At 59.6% G+C, this 14364-nt stretch overlaps 1 protein-coding gene across 8 annotated transcripts in view; it reads right to left on the bottom strand.

Moving 5' to 3' along the window:
• TSNARE1 (t-SNARE domain containing 1) overlaps positions 1–1959 on the bottom strand; it is a 115009-nt gene extending 113050 nt beyond the window's left edge. For 3 of the 8 annotated variants that reach the window (XM_043879451.1, XM_043879449.1, XM_043879450.1), the window contains exon 1: positions 1219–1282. The gene's annotated coding sequence lies outside the window, so the exon portion shown is untranslated. Of the gene's footprint in view, positions 1–1218; positions 1285–1842 lie in introns of those variants that run through there. The other 5 variants (XM_043879453.1, XM_043879447.1, XM_043879446.1 and 2 more) reach the window with 4 other exon arrangements.
• Between the last annotated feature and the right edge of the window lie 12405 nt (positions 1960–14364).

Below are 14364 nucleotides of genomic sequence, written 5' to 3'. Positions count from 1 at the left end.
GCACCCAGGGAAGGCAGAGGGAATACAGTCAGGGCAAACAGGCCAACAGAGGAGGAGAGAAATGTGCAGGGGGCCAGGAAGCTCCACCTCCTCCAGGAAGCCTTCCTAGACTGACACTCTCCCACAGCCACTCCTGGGCAAGCATTTGCTGAACTGAGGACCTACAGTATATGAGGATGAGCCACTAGGAAGTACCACTGCAGTAGGCTGAAGCACTCCAATACTGACACACTTGCCCTGGTTCTCACCCTGACACTGTGTCCACACTGGGGTTATAGTGAGGAACAATCGCAACCCCTGCCTCACGGGGACCCAGGATAAAGCAGAAAATAAGCAAACAACTGACAAACACAAAACATGAAGCGCCGGGAAGGAAAAGGGAAAGGACCTGAACCAGGGTAGTGATAGGAAAGGGTTGTCAGGAAAGTGGGCTGAGACTCACTGGAAGCACAGTGAAGTGCCATCCAGCCAGGAACCAAGAAGTGGGCAAAAAGTGGGCAGGAAGAGGGCAGGGGAGGAGAGAGCCAGGAGTAGCTGCCATGGCAGAGGCCCGTCTAGTCCCGCTGCTCCACCCGGAGAACTTTCTGCCGTGACCGCAATGTTCCAGGCCTGCGCCTCGCTAGCTAGTGGCCGCCACGCCGGACGGCGCGCGTGGAGCCCAGAGGGCATGAGTGAGACTTGAGTCTCCCGACAGGAGGCCCCCGAAGGGCGTCCACTGAGGCAGCACAGATCGGGGTCAGCAGAAGGTGGACAGGCGGGAGAGCCCTCATCCTCGGTGCCCAGGAGGCACGTTTCAAGCCAAAGGTGGAGGGAGGGCAGGAAGGCCCGGAGAGGAGGCACGCGGGGCCGGGCTCTCCCTCGACGGCTGCCTCCCACTCGCGGGCGACGAGGACCATGCCGGTGCCCAGCAAGTGGGCACCAGGGCCCCTGGACAAGCGCTCCGCCCCCGAAACCCGCCCCGTCTATGGCCCCGCCCCGCCAATGGCCCCACCCGCTACAGGCCTCAGCCCACGGCAGCTCCACCCCTCCCGGAGGCCCCGCCCGCCCCGCGCGCGCCCCGCCCCCGGCCCCGGCCCCAGCGCCAGCCCTGGCCCTGCGGGCCCCGCGCGCCCCTTTCGGCGCTGCCCCCGCCTCGGGGAGCACAGCCCCGGGCCGACCCAGCCTCGCCCCGTGGGTCCGCCGCCGCCGGCCCGGCTCCGCCGCGCGCAGCCGCCTCACCTGGGCCTGGGTAGCTCGCGGGCGCGCTCTGTGCGCTCTAGGCGGGCGGGGCGGGGTGGGGGGCGGAGCCAGGACCCAAACATCACGTGACGACCCTCCCGCGCGGCGAGAGCCGCGAGGCGCCCCCGCCCGTCGCCTCAGCCCCGGCGCCTCGAGCCAGCCAATGGCCGCAGAGCCAGGGACGCGCCGAGGGCGGTGTCCGACTCGGAACTACATGTCCCAGAGGGCCCCGCGCGGGCAGCGGAAACGGTCCGGAACGGCGGCCGACTGGGCCAGAAAGCCTGCGCCCAGCGGGCGCGCTTGCGGTCGCCGGGATGTGTGGTCGTCCAGAGCAACGAGGTACCGCGCATCAAGTACCGGCCTCGGGGCCGGCTTACTCGCTTCTCCGAGGCTATGTCTTCCCATCTGCGGAGCAGGGGAAGACTTAGACACGAAGTGGGAGGACTCGCTTCGGAGGCCCAACCAGATCTCAAGGGTCTGAGAGGCAGAGCCGCTGCAACGCAGTGGCCACGCAGGGCCTGGACTCGAGAGCCGAGGACAGAAGGGTCGGCGCCCAGGTCTAGGACGGCCCACGGGGACTGCCGAGAGGAGCCGCGCCCCTGGACGCCACGCCTTGATCCGTACCTGCGGGGGCGCAGACCAAAGCCTTTCCGCGGAGGGCCTTATGGGGACGGGTCTCTAGAGCGCCCGGCTGTGGAGCTGAGGGTGCGGGGCCACGCCCCGTGCTGGGGCGGGGGGGGGGGGTGGAGGGAAGGAGGGGAAACGGGACCACACCTCCTCCAGGATGACCGCCTGCAGAGTGTGCTTCCTGCCGACCCAGCCCCCCACCTCTCTACTGGGTAGTCTAGCGGCGTCCCGAGCTGTTTTGGCACCAGGGACCCGCGGAAGACAATTTTGTGGGAGAGAGGGGGATGGTTTGGGGCGTTGCATTTATTGTGCACTTTATTTCCATGATTATTACATGAGCTCCACCTCAGATGGTCAGGCGTTAGATCCCAGAGTTTGGGGGACCCTGGTCTGGTGCCAGCAGGGCCAGCCCAGAGCCAGTGCTGAGTACCTGCTGCTTCCTCTTTATCTGGGGCAAGCCCTCTGGCGCCCCACCCCACCACCCAGAAGCAGTAGCACGGGCCCCTCCATCAGGACCTCCCCCTGGGAGAACCAGGAGGGAGGTTGGGTAAAGGGAACATCTAAGAGACCCCCAGAGAAAGAACGGAGGGAGGAAGCTGCCGCAGCCCCCACAAGATATCTGTCTGTGCGTCACATCCTCCCTCTGTGCCCCGCTTCAGGAGGACCCTCTGTGCAGCGCCCACTAAAACTGACCTCAGACACGCACAGGGGTGTAGTGTTCACTCAGTGTCCCCACAGAGCCTAGTCTGTTCTATCACCACACCTACACCTGTGTTGCTGGGTGATGTTGAGCAGTGACACCTCCCCTGGGCACATTTTCCAAAGCGTTGATGTGGGAGCCTCTGAGGCCACAGAGTGCCAGAGCGCAGGCGTGGAAGGTGCAGGGTGGGGGGCAGGGGTGGCATACCCCGCTGTCACCCGTGTGGGGGGCAGTGTCACAGAGGAATGTGTGCTGGGAAAGTTCTGGAACAGGCCCAGCACCTCGCAGGGGTCTGACCAAGAGAAGGATCTTGCCCCCAATCATTCAAGACCAGTCTCATCACAGCCCCAGGCTCTTAGAAAACTGACTCCAGCATGAAACTCGTAACAGCCTCCCAAGGTATTTATCACCAAGCAGGAGTGGCAAAAAAAAAAAAAGTAAAAGAAAATCCCAACAGGAGCATTTGAGTGTCATCTTTGCTAATCACATCCTCTGTGAAGGAGGAGTTTGCCGCCCCTCCTAGGAAGTAGCAGAGCCTGCTTCTCCATCCTTGTGGGAGGAGACATCTCCACGCCCCAAGGAGCCATCTGTCTGTTCCACACCCACCACCCAGGCTTGCTACCTGGCACAGCGTCCAGACTCCTCTTGCCAAATCTTACCCTGTTTGTCATCACTTACTCGTTCAACAATCTTATTTCCAGTGTCAGGCAACATGCTAAGCCCTGGGGATGCCATACAATTAGATTTGGTTGCTAATGACAGAAAATTCCAATAACAGTGACTTAAAAAATTCCAATAACAGTGACTGAAATAAGATCAGTGTGTACTTTCAGTATTACACATCTAGCCTAAATAGGCTGTAAGGCTGGTAGGGCGCCCCTCACAATCATCAGGATCCCGGACTTGTTTAATCTTGTTGCTTCTCTGATCTTCAAATGAGCCCTCTGCCTCATGGCACAAGGTGGCTGTGTGAGTGCCAGCCATCATATCTGCTTTCCAATAGCAAGAAGGAGAACTGAACAGTGGAAAGTCACTCACCTCCAATCCCATCCTTTAAAAGACACTTCTTAGATATTGTACACCCCATAACCTGCTTACACCATCACCCCTGCTTGGCCAGAACTGGGTCCTCTGGGTACTTCTAGTTGCAAGGGAGGCTAGGAAACGTCGTCCTCCCAAGGACTATGTTCCCAGCAGCCATCTGGGCTCTTGCACTAAGTAAGACGGTGACGATGGGGCCCACCTAGCAGTCTCTGTGAAGACACAGCCCTTGTCGCAGTGCTTGTGGTTTGTTTAGCAGATGGGCTACAAGTCACACAGATGTGCTTGGGAACCTGGGTGGAGGCTTTACAGGAGCAGAACGGGGGTGTGGGGACCCAAAGGGGGCTGGGGGTCAGGGAAGGCCCACTCGACGAGGACGCCTAGCATGGGGAAGTCTTGAGGGGTAGCCTTCCGTCCTGACCACGCCAGCTGCTCTGACCACCTCTTCTCTCCCTCAGCCGCGGGGAGCGGGGGATGGGGCGCTGGCCCTGATGGGGAGGGGCACCCACAGATCCCAAGGGGCCTCAGCGGCTCTGGGGGACCAGACCTGTCCCTGACACCCAGCCAGGGCTCCACCTCCGTCTCACAACCTGGCGCCCCGTGGGGCTCTCAGCCTGTAGTGGCCATAAGATCACGGGCTGTGGGGTTGAAAAGCACCTCTTACCTTCCACTCCACGGCACGCAGTTTGGCCCGAGATTACGGTTCTCGGTGTACGCGCTGTTCAGCGGTACTTGGATCCAGGTGAAGCTGGGACCCCGTGAGGGCGGTGAGCCTGCCGGCCACGCTGAGCCACGGGATAGCCCACGGTGCTCCTGCGGGAGGCGAGAGCAGGAGGAGTGGGAATGCAGACACTGGAGGGGACACCCTGGGGACCAGCCAAGGCAGCCAGCACTCCTGGGTGCTTGCTTCCCTGTCTTGGACACAGCCACATTCCGTGGACTCCCGGGCAGTTTGGTGGCCCCATGGCCGGCCCCGGACAGAGGACCGGGAGCAGCAGTGAAGGACCCCCTTTCCAGCTGCCATAAGCCGGCCCCACGGTCCTGCGTGCATCCCCCATGTCACCAGGACGTGGAGGAGCTCCGCCGGTTTGAGGGCTCCCGGTTATCACCGGACAAGCCCTAAGAGGAAACGGGCCCAGGAGAGGGGCCATCTCATCTGCAGGTGAGCGAGTGTGAGAGGAGAGGGCAAGGTCAGGAAACGAACAGAGGAGAAGGTGCCGCCTCTGCAGGGCCCCGAGCCCAGACGGCCAGACCAGCGCTGTTTCCCAGGGGCCCAGGGAGTCGGGGTGAGGAGTTGGCAAGTCTGTGAGGAAGACAAGCAAACAGCAAGGGGCAGGGAGACGTCGGGGTTATCCCGGCACCCAGCGAGGGTGCACTCACCTGCAGGCAGGGCACCGGGAGCTGGGCCCTTGCTTTGAGTTCCTCTGGGGGTAGCCTGGTAAGTTGTCTCTGCGGAGGAGCCCCCACACCAGACCAGCGTAGCTCCTGCCTGCAAGCCCCTTGATTTCCTGAGGTGCTCTGCGCACGCAGCGCCTTGTTCTTTTGATATCGGGTCTCTGTTTAGGGACAAACAGTCTCCTTCTTCCCTGCCTCTTCCTCTTCTCTATCTAGTTGAGCCACTGGACCAGTGGCCACGGCCGCTGACTGCCCAGCCTCCCACCAGCCCTGCGGCACGTTCTCCCGGCTCTACCACAGGCCAGCAGGGTGGCAGCGACACCGAGCCTTGGCTTCCTCAGGCCTGCGACACGGACCACAGTGTGCCCTGCTCTCTGGGCTGACGCGAGGCTTGTGCAGGCCAGCACCTGCAAAGCCTTTCCAGCCCTTAGCCCAGGCCTGGCCCACTGGAGTCGCAGGGCATGTGTGAGCATGTGGCCTGTCTGATTTATCATTGAGTCTTGGATGGTGCCAAGCACTAGTGTCAGGCACCATGTGGGTGCTGACCTCAGCGTGTCTCAGAGGAGCAGAAGGAGACAGGCCCAAAGAATCACCTACTGGGTGCTAAGTCTGTTGTTATTTATTATTGTTAGTCATTCAGTCATGTTCAACTCTTTGCAGTCCCACGGACTGTAGCTCGCCAGGTTCCTCTGTCTCTGGGATTCTCCAGGCAAGAGTACTGGAGCAGGTAGCCATTCCCTTCTCCAGAGGATCTTCCCAATCCAGGGATCAAAGCTGGGTCTCCTGCATTGCAGGCAGATTCTTTACCTTCTGAGTTAGAAGGTCACATTCAGAAACAGTACATTTTCCCCAGGGTGTTGGAAAGATTTCCCAGAGAAGGAGCATTTGGACTGGGTGCTGAAGGATAAGTAGGAGTTTGCCAGGCAGGACTGGTTTGAATCTACCGTGGCTGCTGAAGAGGGTTACCTTGTCCACCTCCTGGGTGGAATTCTGTCTGAGCTCCTCTAACCCGTGGGGATTTGTCTGGACTCCCCCGTCTCCCCTCCTCTCCTCCCTGCACACACTGGCACAAACACAGTCACACACACTCTGACACTCAGAGTCAAGAACTGATTTCAGTGCACTGTCCCCCACCCCCACCAGTGCGTGCAGGGAACTGCGGTAACAAGATGCTAATGAGCAAAGGTAAACCTCAATGAGAAGAACATTTTACAAAATCACAACACTGTGTGCTTCCAGGGCTCCCTCCCTGCAACCCAGAGAGCTGCTGAACCTCACGACAGTGCTGTGTGTGGGCGGAAAGCCCGCCAGCCCCCCCTCCTGGGATGATGCAGGGGGTCTGTGAGGGGGCTGAGTGGGAGCACCCTCCCCAGGACCGGCTCCGCAGTGCCCCTGTTCTGCCAGCTCATGCACCTGGTCTGATTTGGGGGTGTGAACCCCCACTCAAGGCCCTTCCTGGGCCACCATCATCCAGCATCACATCCAAGTGCCTTGGTGCCCAAGCCCACGGCACCAACTCTCCAGGCGCGCCCTCTCACCCGTGCCCGGTCGGTCCCCACCCTTCGAGCCTGGCCCTCCCACGGAGTTGCCCCTCCAAGCTGCCCGGCCCAGGGCTTGCCCTTTCACAGCGCTGGAGCCTGAGCTCCTGGCTTCCGGTCCAGTGCTCGCCTCTCTCTCTCAGCTGCTGCCCAGGTCCCCAAGGCTGGGGTCTCTGCTGTCTGTCCCTTTCCCTGGGGTCCCCACGACTCCTCAAACTCTAAAATTCTCTCTCTCAGCCCAGATTCCTGACTGTCCTTTCTCCCTCTCGTATACCTGCCCCCTGGCCGAGCTGTGGGCTCTGAAAACAGGCGGACAAGGGGGCTTGAGGGTATGACTTCTCCCTGCAGCCCGCAGGCCCTGCGCACCTTTACCCTTGGGAGTGTCTGGCACGAGAACGGACGGCATCTCTGGCCCCTCAGAGGTGAAGGAGGCCGAGAGAAAGGGAATCCAGGCTGGACCACAGTGGGCTGCTTCCTCAGCCTGACTGCAGGGAGTGCCCAGGGCTATGAGGCGGTGGGATGAGGGTCTTGGAGCCCCACAGGCAGTACAGGGTTACTGGGTGGTGTTACCCTGGTGTTGGCGTGGAGCAGACCACTCAGGCATCTCCCTCGTTTCCATCAAGGTGGGTGGTTAGCAAGGCAGGCTTACCAGCTGAGTGAGGGTCCAGCATGGGGACACGCGCCCAGGCCTCTGCAGGGCCGGCTGGGCCCAGGAATGGTGGTCCCTGCGGTGAGATCAGGGAGGACCAAGGCCCAGCCCCAACATGACCCCCCGTGTCCCTGTGTCCTAAGCCACGTCGGCCTTTCCACACATTCTCACCTGGGGGCACCACCCCTTTGGGGGCCAGAGCAGAGTCTCCCGGCTGGGGAGCTTTCTGGTTTCGTGAGCCCCCCTCCCCCTTGTCATCTGAGAGCAGTGGCTGCCTGGAGGTGAAGGGGGTGTGCCCTGATAAAGCACAATGGTGTGGCTCCCACACTGCCCCGAGCCCCTCATGTTTAGCACTTTCCAGCCATTAGTTCATGTCATTCATCCGTCTACCCTCTCAACTTTCCATCCATCTGCCCACCCACCTACCCATCTATCCTTTCATCCGTCATCCGTCCATCCATCCACTCACCCAACAAATATTCACAAAGGGTCTTGACCCAAGCACAGGAGCAGCAGAGACTGAAGCCAGAGAAGCCCCTGTCCCCTCTAGGAGTGGGCATTTGGAGAGAGGAGACAACCACATACAGCCTCCACCCGGGTTGTCACCCCTATTTCTCTGACGGGAAAGTTGAGATCCAGGGACTCCAGAGAAAGAAAACATCCTGTTTGCTTGGCACCATAACCAGAAAGCAAGAAGGGTGGTGCCAACATGCCCCAAGCAGAGGGGAGCTGGGGTCCGACCCAGGCCTGCCCCACCTCCCCAGAGCCTCGGCTCTCGGCCCCTTGGCCTTGGGTGCCCACCGAGTGGGTGGGCAGCGCTGGCGGCGGGAGGCCTTGGGCATGCTGACAGTACTTGGCGATCACTGCAGTATTTATAGGGCTCGACAGGGATAAAAATAAAGTGAGGGGGCGCCGCGGGAGTCACCGCGGCACTGCGGGCTCTGCCTCTTCTGCCAGGAGTCCAGTCGGGCTGGGCGCAGAGGGGAGGGGGCAGCAGCGTGTGGGCCCCGGATGGAGCGTGGACTTGCTGGCGGACGTCATGCAGCCGGTGCCCAGCTCAGAGTGGGATCCCCACAACCGCCGCCCCCCTGCTTCTCTTACCCAGGCCTCCCCGCGGCCAAGGATGGGATCCCTGGTCTGTCCAGCAAGGCGGGGCTCAGACCAGGTTCAGGGCTGCACCTGTGCCCCGAGGCTGGGTCTCCGCCTGGCCCAGAGGCAGGAGGTCCTCCCTGGGGCTGGAGCCCCGTGTGGAAGCGGTGCTCAGGTCCCGCCTGGGAACTTTGGGGCCTGGGAACGTGTCCTCATCCAGCATCCAGGTCTGGACCCGCTCCAGGTCACTCCCCCGTGAGTCCCCCACAGGCAGCAGGGCGGTTCTGTGTGGAGGAGGCACCTGCGGCCCAGCCCCGTCTAAGGCCCCCACCCCTGGCTCCCAGCCATGAAGCTTCCCCTCCAGCTCCATCCCACCATCTATTGTTTTAATTAATGTATTTATTTTAATTGGAAACTAACAACTTTACAATATTGAAGTGTTTTTTGCCATCCATTGACATGAATCAGCCATGGGTGTACATGTGTCCCCCATCCTGACTGCCCCCGCCACCTCCCTCCCTATCATCTACTTTTGCTTCGAGCTCTGCTGCTGAAATCCAACTCCACGAAGTCATCGCATTGGGAGGAGCCAGGGAGGAGTGGGGTCAGCGGTGAATAGGCCTGGCCCCTCCACCAGGCCCTGGGGCTTGCGGTGGCTTCCGGGGTGGTGGCACCCCTTTCTCCTTCAGACCAGGCTCGAGCTCCCCAGCACTGCTGCCAGCCGCTGCCAGCTCACTCTGTGCCACCAGCCTGGCTGGCAGGAGCCTCCTTGTGTCCACCGCAGGGCAGCCCATTGCCCAGGCCTGGTGGGTGGACGCAGCGGGGGCCGAGCCCTCACCCCAGTCTGGGGCGGCTCTGCAGGGCCGGCGGGCGCCCCCGGGACGCAGGCGCCCAGCACAATCTCTCCCCCACCTGCCCGCTCCGGTCCACTCTCCACAGTGAACTGCCAGCAGGCCAGTCTCTCAGGACCCAGGCACGGGACCCTGGCTGTGGGCCGCCACCTCCCTGCCCCCACCCCACAATGGGTCGGGGTCTCACTGGTGACAACTCACCCCACTCCTGAGTTGCACAGGGCTGGGGGCAGCCGAGGAGGGAGACCCCGGGCAGAAGACTGTTTCTTCAACCAACAGCCCAGTGGCTTCAGCCAAACTCCTGTCCAGACCCCACGGGCCAGACATGGCCAGCGCCAGCCCCCACCCGCTGAGGTGAAGTTGGGCTCACACCCCGGGGGGCGGCGGTGGTGGCAGTGACGGAGGGGGTCCCCGCAGCACCGCCGTCCGCAGCGGCCATGGCCTGCGCTCCACCACCCTCCCTGGTGGGAGCACGGACACCTCCCAGCCCCCCGTCACTGCTGTGCGTGGTGGCCACGTCCCCTCCGCAGGGCAGGCGTCAACACTCAGCCCCATGGTGGCCCCATCCGCCCTCACCGCTCCCCCACCCTGGGGAGGCCCACCAGCTCTCAGTCCTGAGAATGCCGTTCGCCTAACGGAGGCTGGCTCTTCCATTGGTTTAGTGACAGAAGAAGGTGAGAACTTCGGAACAAATGTGTCCGGGCAGCTTCCCTGGTGGTCCAGTGGTTAAGAATCTGCCTGCCAGTGCAGGGGACACAGGTTCGATCCCTGGTCCAGGAAGATCCCATGGGCCATGGGGCAACGAAGCCAATGTGCCACAGCTACTGAGCCCATGCTCTAGAGCCTGAGAGCTGCAACTACAGAGCGTGCACGCCAAGAGCCCGTGCCCTGCAGCAAGAGAAACCAGTGCTGTGAGGAGACTGTGAGCCTCAGTGAGGAGTGTATACTCCGCTCGCTGCAGCTAGAGAAAGCCCACGTGCAGCAACAAACACGAGCACAGCCAAAAATAAATAAGCCTCTAAAAAGCAGCCTAATGGCTCAGAGGGCCAGCATCTCATAGGAAGATAAAGGCTTTTCTCGAGGGTTGAAGAGGGAAGGTTACTGTTGGGCAGTGTGGGGAGAGTCCACAGATCAGAAGGTCAGAGGACAACGCTCCTGCCCACCTGCCCTTCCTGAATTCTGGGTGACTCAAGAGATGGGGAGCCGTGCTCAGCCGACTGGTCAGTGATGGCTTTGGACCTTGCCTGCCCCATCCCATGGCCCGGTTAGCTTCACCCCGGCCTTCTCCCTGTGGGGTGATGCTTGGCTTGGCAGGTCAATCTAGACCCTCGCTTGTGTCCCAGATGGAGGGTCTGTGACTCCCCCATGCTGGAAACATAGATAATTAAATGGGGGGACCCATCCCTTCTTACCTTCTCCCATTTGAAGATAGGTGGGTGCCACAGTGGGCTTCCCAGGTGGCGCCAGTGCAGGAGACATAAGAGACGTGGGTTCGATCCCTGGGTCAGGTAGATCCCCTGGAGAGGGGCCTGGCAACTGACTCCAGTATTCTCGCCTGGAGAATCCCGTGGACAGAGGAGCCTGGCGAGCCACAGGGTCACAAAGGGTCAGACACCACTGACGCGACGGAGCACACGAGCGCAGACGCCCTGGTGGTTGAGGCCGTAGGCAGGGGAGATTGGTGTCAAAGTCTCCGGGGTTTGGTTCTAGGTGGGACGGTGCGGGCACGCACATCCCCTCACTGAACATGGCTGTCAAACCTGGACAGAGCCCATGGAGCAGCTGTGTGAGGACTCTGGCAAGTGAAAGCGAGCAGGAGCCTGGAAGAAAACTGGACTTTGAAGCACCCTCAACTCACTGGCAACTTCCCCGCTTTGTCCCTCATGTCCTGCAGCTTAGACTCAAGGCAGGCTGAGGTCTGGAATAGGCATCAGAGCCACCAGATGAGCTCAGAGAAAATCCCTCCCGTTACGGCTCAAGGAAGAGGGTGGAGAGATGCCCAGCTTATTTTTCTCTTCTCTGTCATCCAACACCCAGCCCCCAGGCAGCCCTCAGAGTGGCGAGCTTGGCTTTGGCGACGGCAGTGGGCCCGCAGGCGTTCAGCGTACCAGTGGAGGGGAGATGTCCTCTCCAACTAGGAGCTGCATGCTCAAGAATGCCAGTTCTTTCTCACGTTTTTTTTCTGTCACCCCCTCCTCACTCCGCTTGGTCCTGGGTATGGACACAGCCCGAGGAAGTACACAGTGGAGCATTCTGATAAAAACCTCTGCCTTTGGCCAAAGACCAAAGGAAGGCATCCCAGGAAATGAAGGGTGTGGGAAAGTGACCCTTACTGTGTATGATTGCCAAGGGTCAAGCTAAGTGGGTGTGGATGATAAACGGTGTGCCAAAAATCTGAGAAACGAGCTACAGGGTAGACACTGCTCAAGCCCAGAACAACCACACAGGATGGATCTGAAGAGCAATAAAAGGCTCTAAACTCTGACCTGATGCAGGAATCCCAGCCCCTGAAGACTGGTCGGAGCCTGCAGCCTGAACACGACTGGTTAGATTGTCTGCTCCAGCCTAAGTATCTACATCTCCATGGGACTCAGACAACATCCAGAGCCTATAAAGTAGTATTCAAGATTTCTAGGATGCAATCCAAAACAATTTGGCATACAAAAGAACAGGAAAATCACAACTTGTGTTTTGCATGGCACAAAACAATAAACAGGAGCCAACTTGAGATAACACAGATGTTAGGATGATCAAACGAAAATTCAAAGGCAGTCATTATAAAAATGCTCCAGTAAGTATGGGCAAACACTCTTGAAATAAAAAATATAGAAACCTCAGCAAATAGAGACATGAAGAAATAAACGGAAACATGACAACTGAAAAATACATAAACAAGTAAAAAGTACCCAGGAGTGGAGTCCCATAGAAGAATGGCGATAACAGAAGAAATTACTAGTGAACATGAACACAGGTCAATTGAAAGTCTCTGCTACTAGCAGGAGGAGAGCTGAGATTAAGAGAAGAAAAACATAGCATCTGGGACCAGAGGGGTACTATCAGAAGGTCTAATCTTCACAGACTTGGGATTTCAGAGGGAGACAAGAAAGTGAGATGCAGAAAAAATATTTGAAGAAAAAATGGCTGAAGATTAGTTAAAATACATAATCCTACAGGTTCAAGATCAGTGAACCAAAGAAACTCATTGTCAGATACATCAAGATCAAACTGCTAAAAACTAAAGACAAAGAATTAACTCATGAAACAGAAAGAAAAATAACGAATTATTTGTAAGGGGAAAATTATCCAAATGACTTTGGCTGTCTCATCAGCAACCATGGAGGCAGATAGAAGGAGCACACTTGTTTTCCAAGTGCGGTTCAGACTTCTATGTCCAGGAAAATACCTTTCAGGAATGAAGATGAAATGATGACATTCCCAGATGAAGGACCTCTCTCTGTGTGCCAATTTTGCAACTTCCTGTGACTCTATCGGGCTTCCCTGGTGGCTCAATAGTAAAAAAAAAAACCCGTCTGCAATGCAGGGGATGTGGGTTTGATCCCTGGATTGGGAAGATCCCCTGGGGGAGGGCATGGTAGCTCACTCCAGTACTCTTGCCTGGAAGAATCCCATAGACAGAGGAGCCTGGTGGGCTACAGTCCATGGGGTTGCAAAGAGTCGGACACGACCAATAACAACAAATGTCTGGGGCGAGGGCCTCAAAGCTGGGACAGCCGGGCCTCGGGGGCACTCGGTGGGACAGCAGCTCGCGGCCGTCACTGCCGTGACGCTGAGACAGACCGCCCCCAGGCAGCGTAGCCCCGCCCTCCACACTCAGCTGTGGCTCCCCAGCTCCCCCGTTCTGCCTCCTCCCTCCGGGTGTCACGTCTTCCCTGCCTTGGCACTCTGAGTGCAGCAACACCGGCCCCATTACAGTGGAAATAAGAGATGGAGGTGCGCTTATAGGGCACCTACTGTGTGCTGGTCCCTGCTGGGCGCTAACACGCCACACCCGTGAGGGGGACACCTTCGCCCCTTCATGGATGAGGCATCTGAGGCCCAGCTAGAGGTGGCAGTGGGCACAGGAAGGGCTGGGATTTGAACCCAGGGCGGCCTGAAGCCAAGGGCCCCCCTCCCAATGCACAACTGGTCTTGCCTCTGCTTCTGCTTTGCCCGCGGTCGCTCTGCGCCGACTGTCCGCCACCACAGGGGAGGGGCGGGGGCAGCGGCGATGCTGGGCGGGCCTGGAGACCACGCAGGGGCTACTGCGGGCTGAGGGTGACTGGGGCCGGGGCACCCACAGACCTCCGAGTGGGAGCCCGGCCCGGGCGCCTGGCTGCCAACGACTCTGCTCGCAGCCGTCAAACTGGGTTGTGCTAAAAACTGCCTCCCGCTGCAGGAGAGGACTTGTTAATTAATTAAATGACACTTTGGCTCCCTGCATGGCCAGTGAGTGAGAACGGCCCCCGTGGTTCGAGGATCTGGGGCGAGGCAGGAGGGCAGGAGGCGGGCGGCTCGGGTGGCGGGTCAGGCCGCTGGGGGCTCGCTGGGCAGAGGACAGGCCCTTCTGCAGGCCTCGTGGCCACATGCAGCCCTTGGACGCCAGGCGGGCACAGACACAGGGCGGGGCAGGGCAGCGCCATCCTGCATACCATGCCCGCCCCCTCCTCCGAGGCAGGCCAGCCCGTCTCCTCATCTGGATGCTCCACCTCTGAGTGGCTGCTCCTGGTGGGTGGTCTGCCCCATGCCTGGCCATAGGGGTCTTCCCCGTCTTGGCCCACACTGCCTCTTCCCTGCCCAGAGTGGGCATATGTGTGACCATCTCTAGTGTCCCCGTCACCCCTGACCTGGATCTGAGGCTTATCCCCCCCGACTTGGTCTGTGGATGACCAAGGTGGGGTCACCCCTGAGCCGAGGCTCCCACGGTGGGTACGGCTCTGCTTGCCGATGGGTGTCAAGTTCTGGCCGAGGGCTCAGCCCAGGCGTGAGGGCAGGCCCTGTGCCGGGATCACCTCAGCACTCCTGTAGCCACCGGGCCCAGGCCCTCATCACCCACTGCCCCTCCTTCCTGGAAACAGAGCCCTGGGTCTGCAGTGGGGTGAGTAGCTGCCAGAATAAAGACTTCACTGCGGGGCAGCCCAAGTCTACTTTCTGACCAACAGGATTCATAGGAAGTGATGTGAGCAACTTCTGGGAAGCACCCGTAAAAAGCAGAGCAGACCTCTTCTCTCCGCTTTGCCTTCCTGCTAGCCAGAAGAC

The sequence above is a fragment of the Cervus elaphus genome, chromosome 21 (assembly GCF_910594005.1).
Source record: "Cervus elaphus chromosome 21, mCerEla1.1, whole genome shotgun sequence".
Lineage (NCBI taxonomy): Eukaryota > Metazoa > Chordata > Mammalia > Artiodactyla > Cervidae > Cervus > Cervus elaphus.
This window is presented reverse-complemented; position numbering and strand designations above follow the sequence as displayed.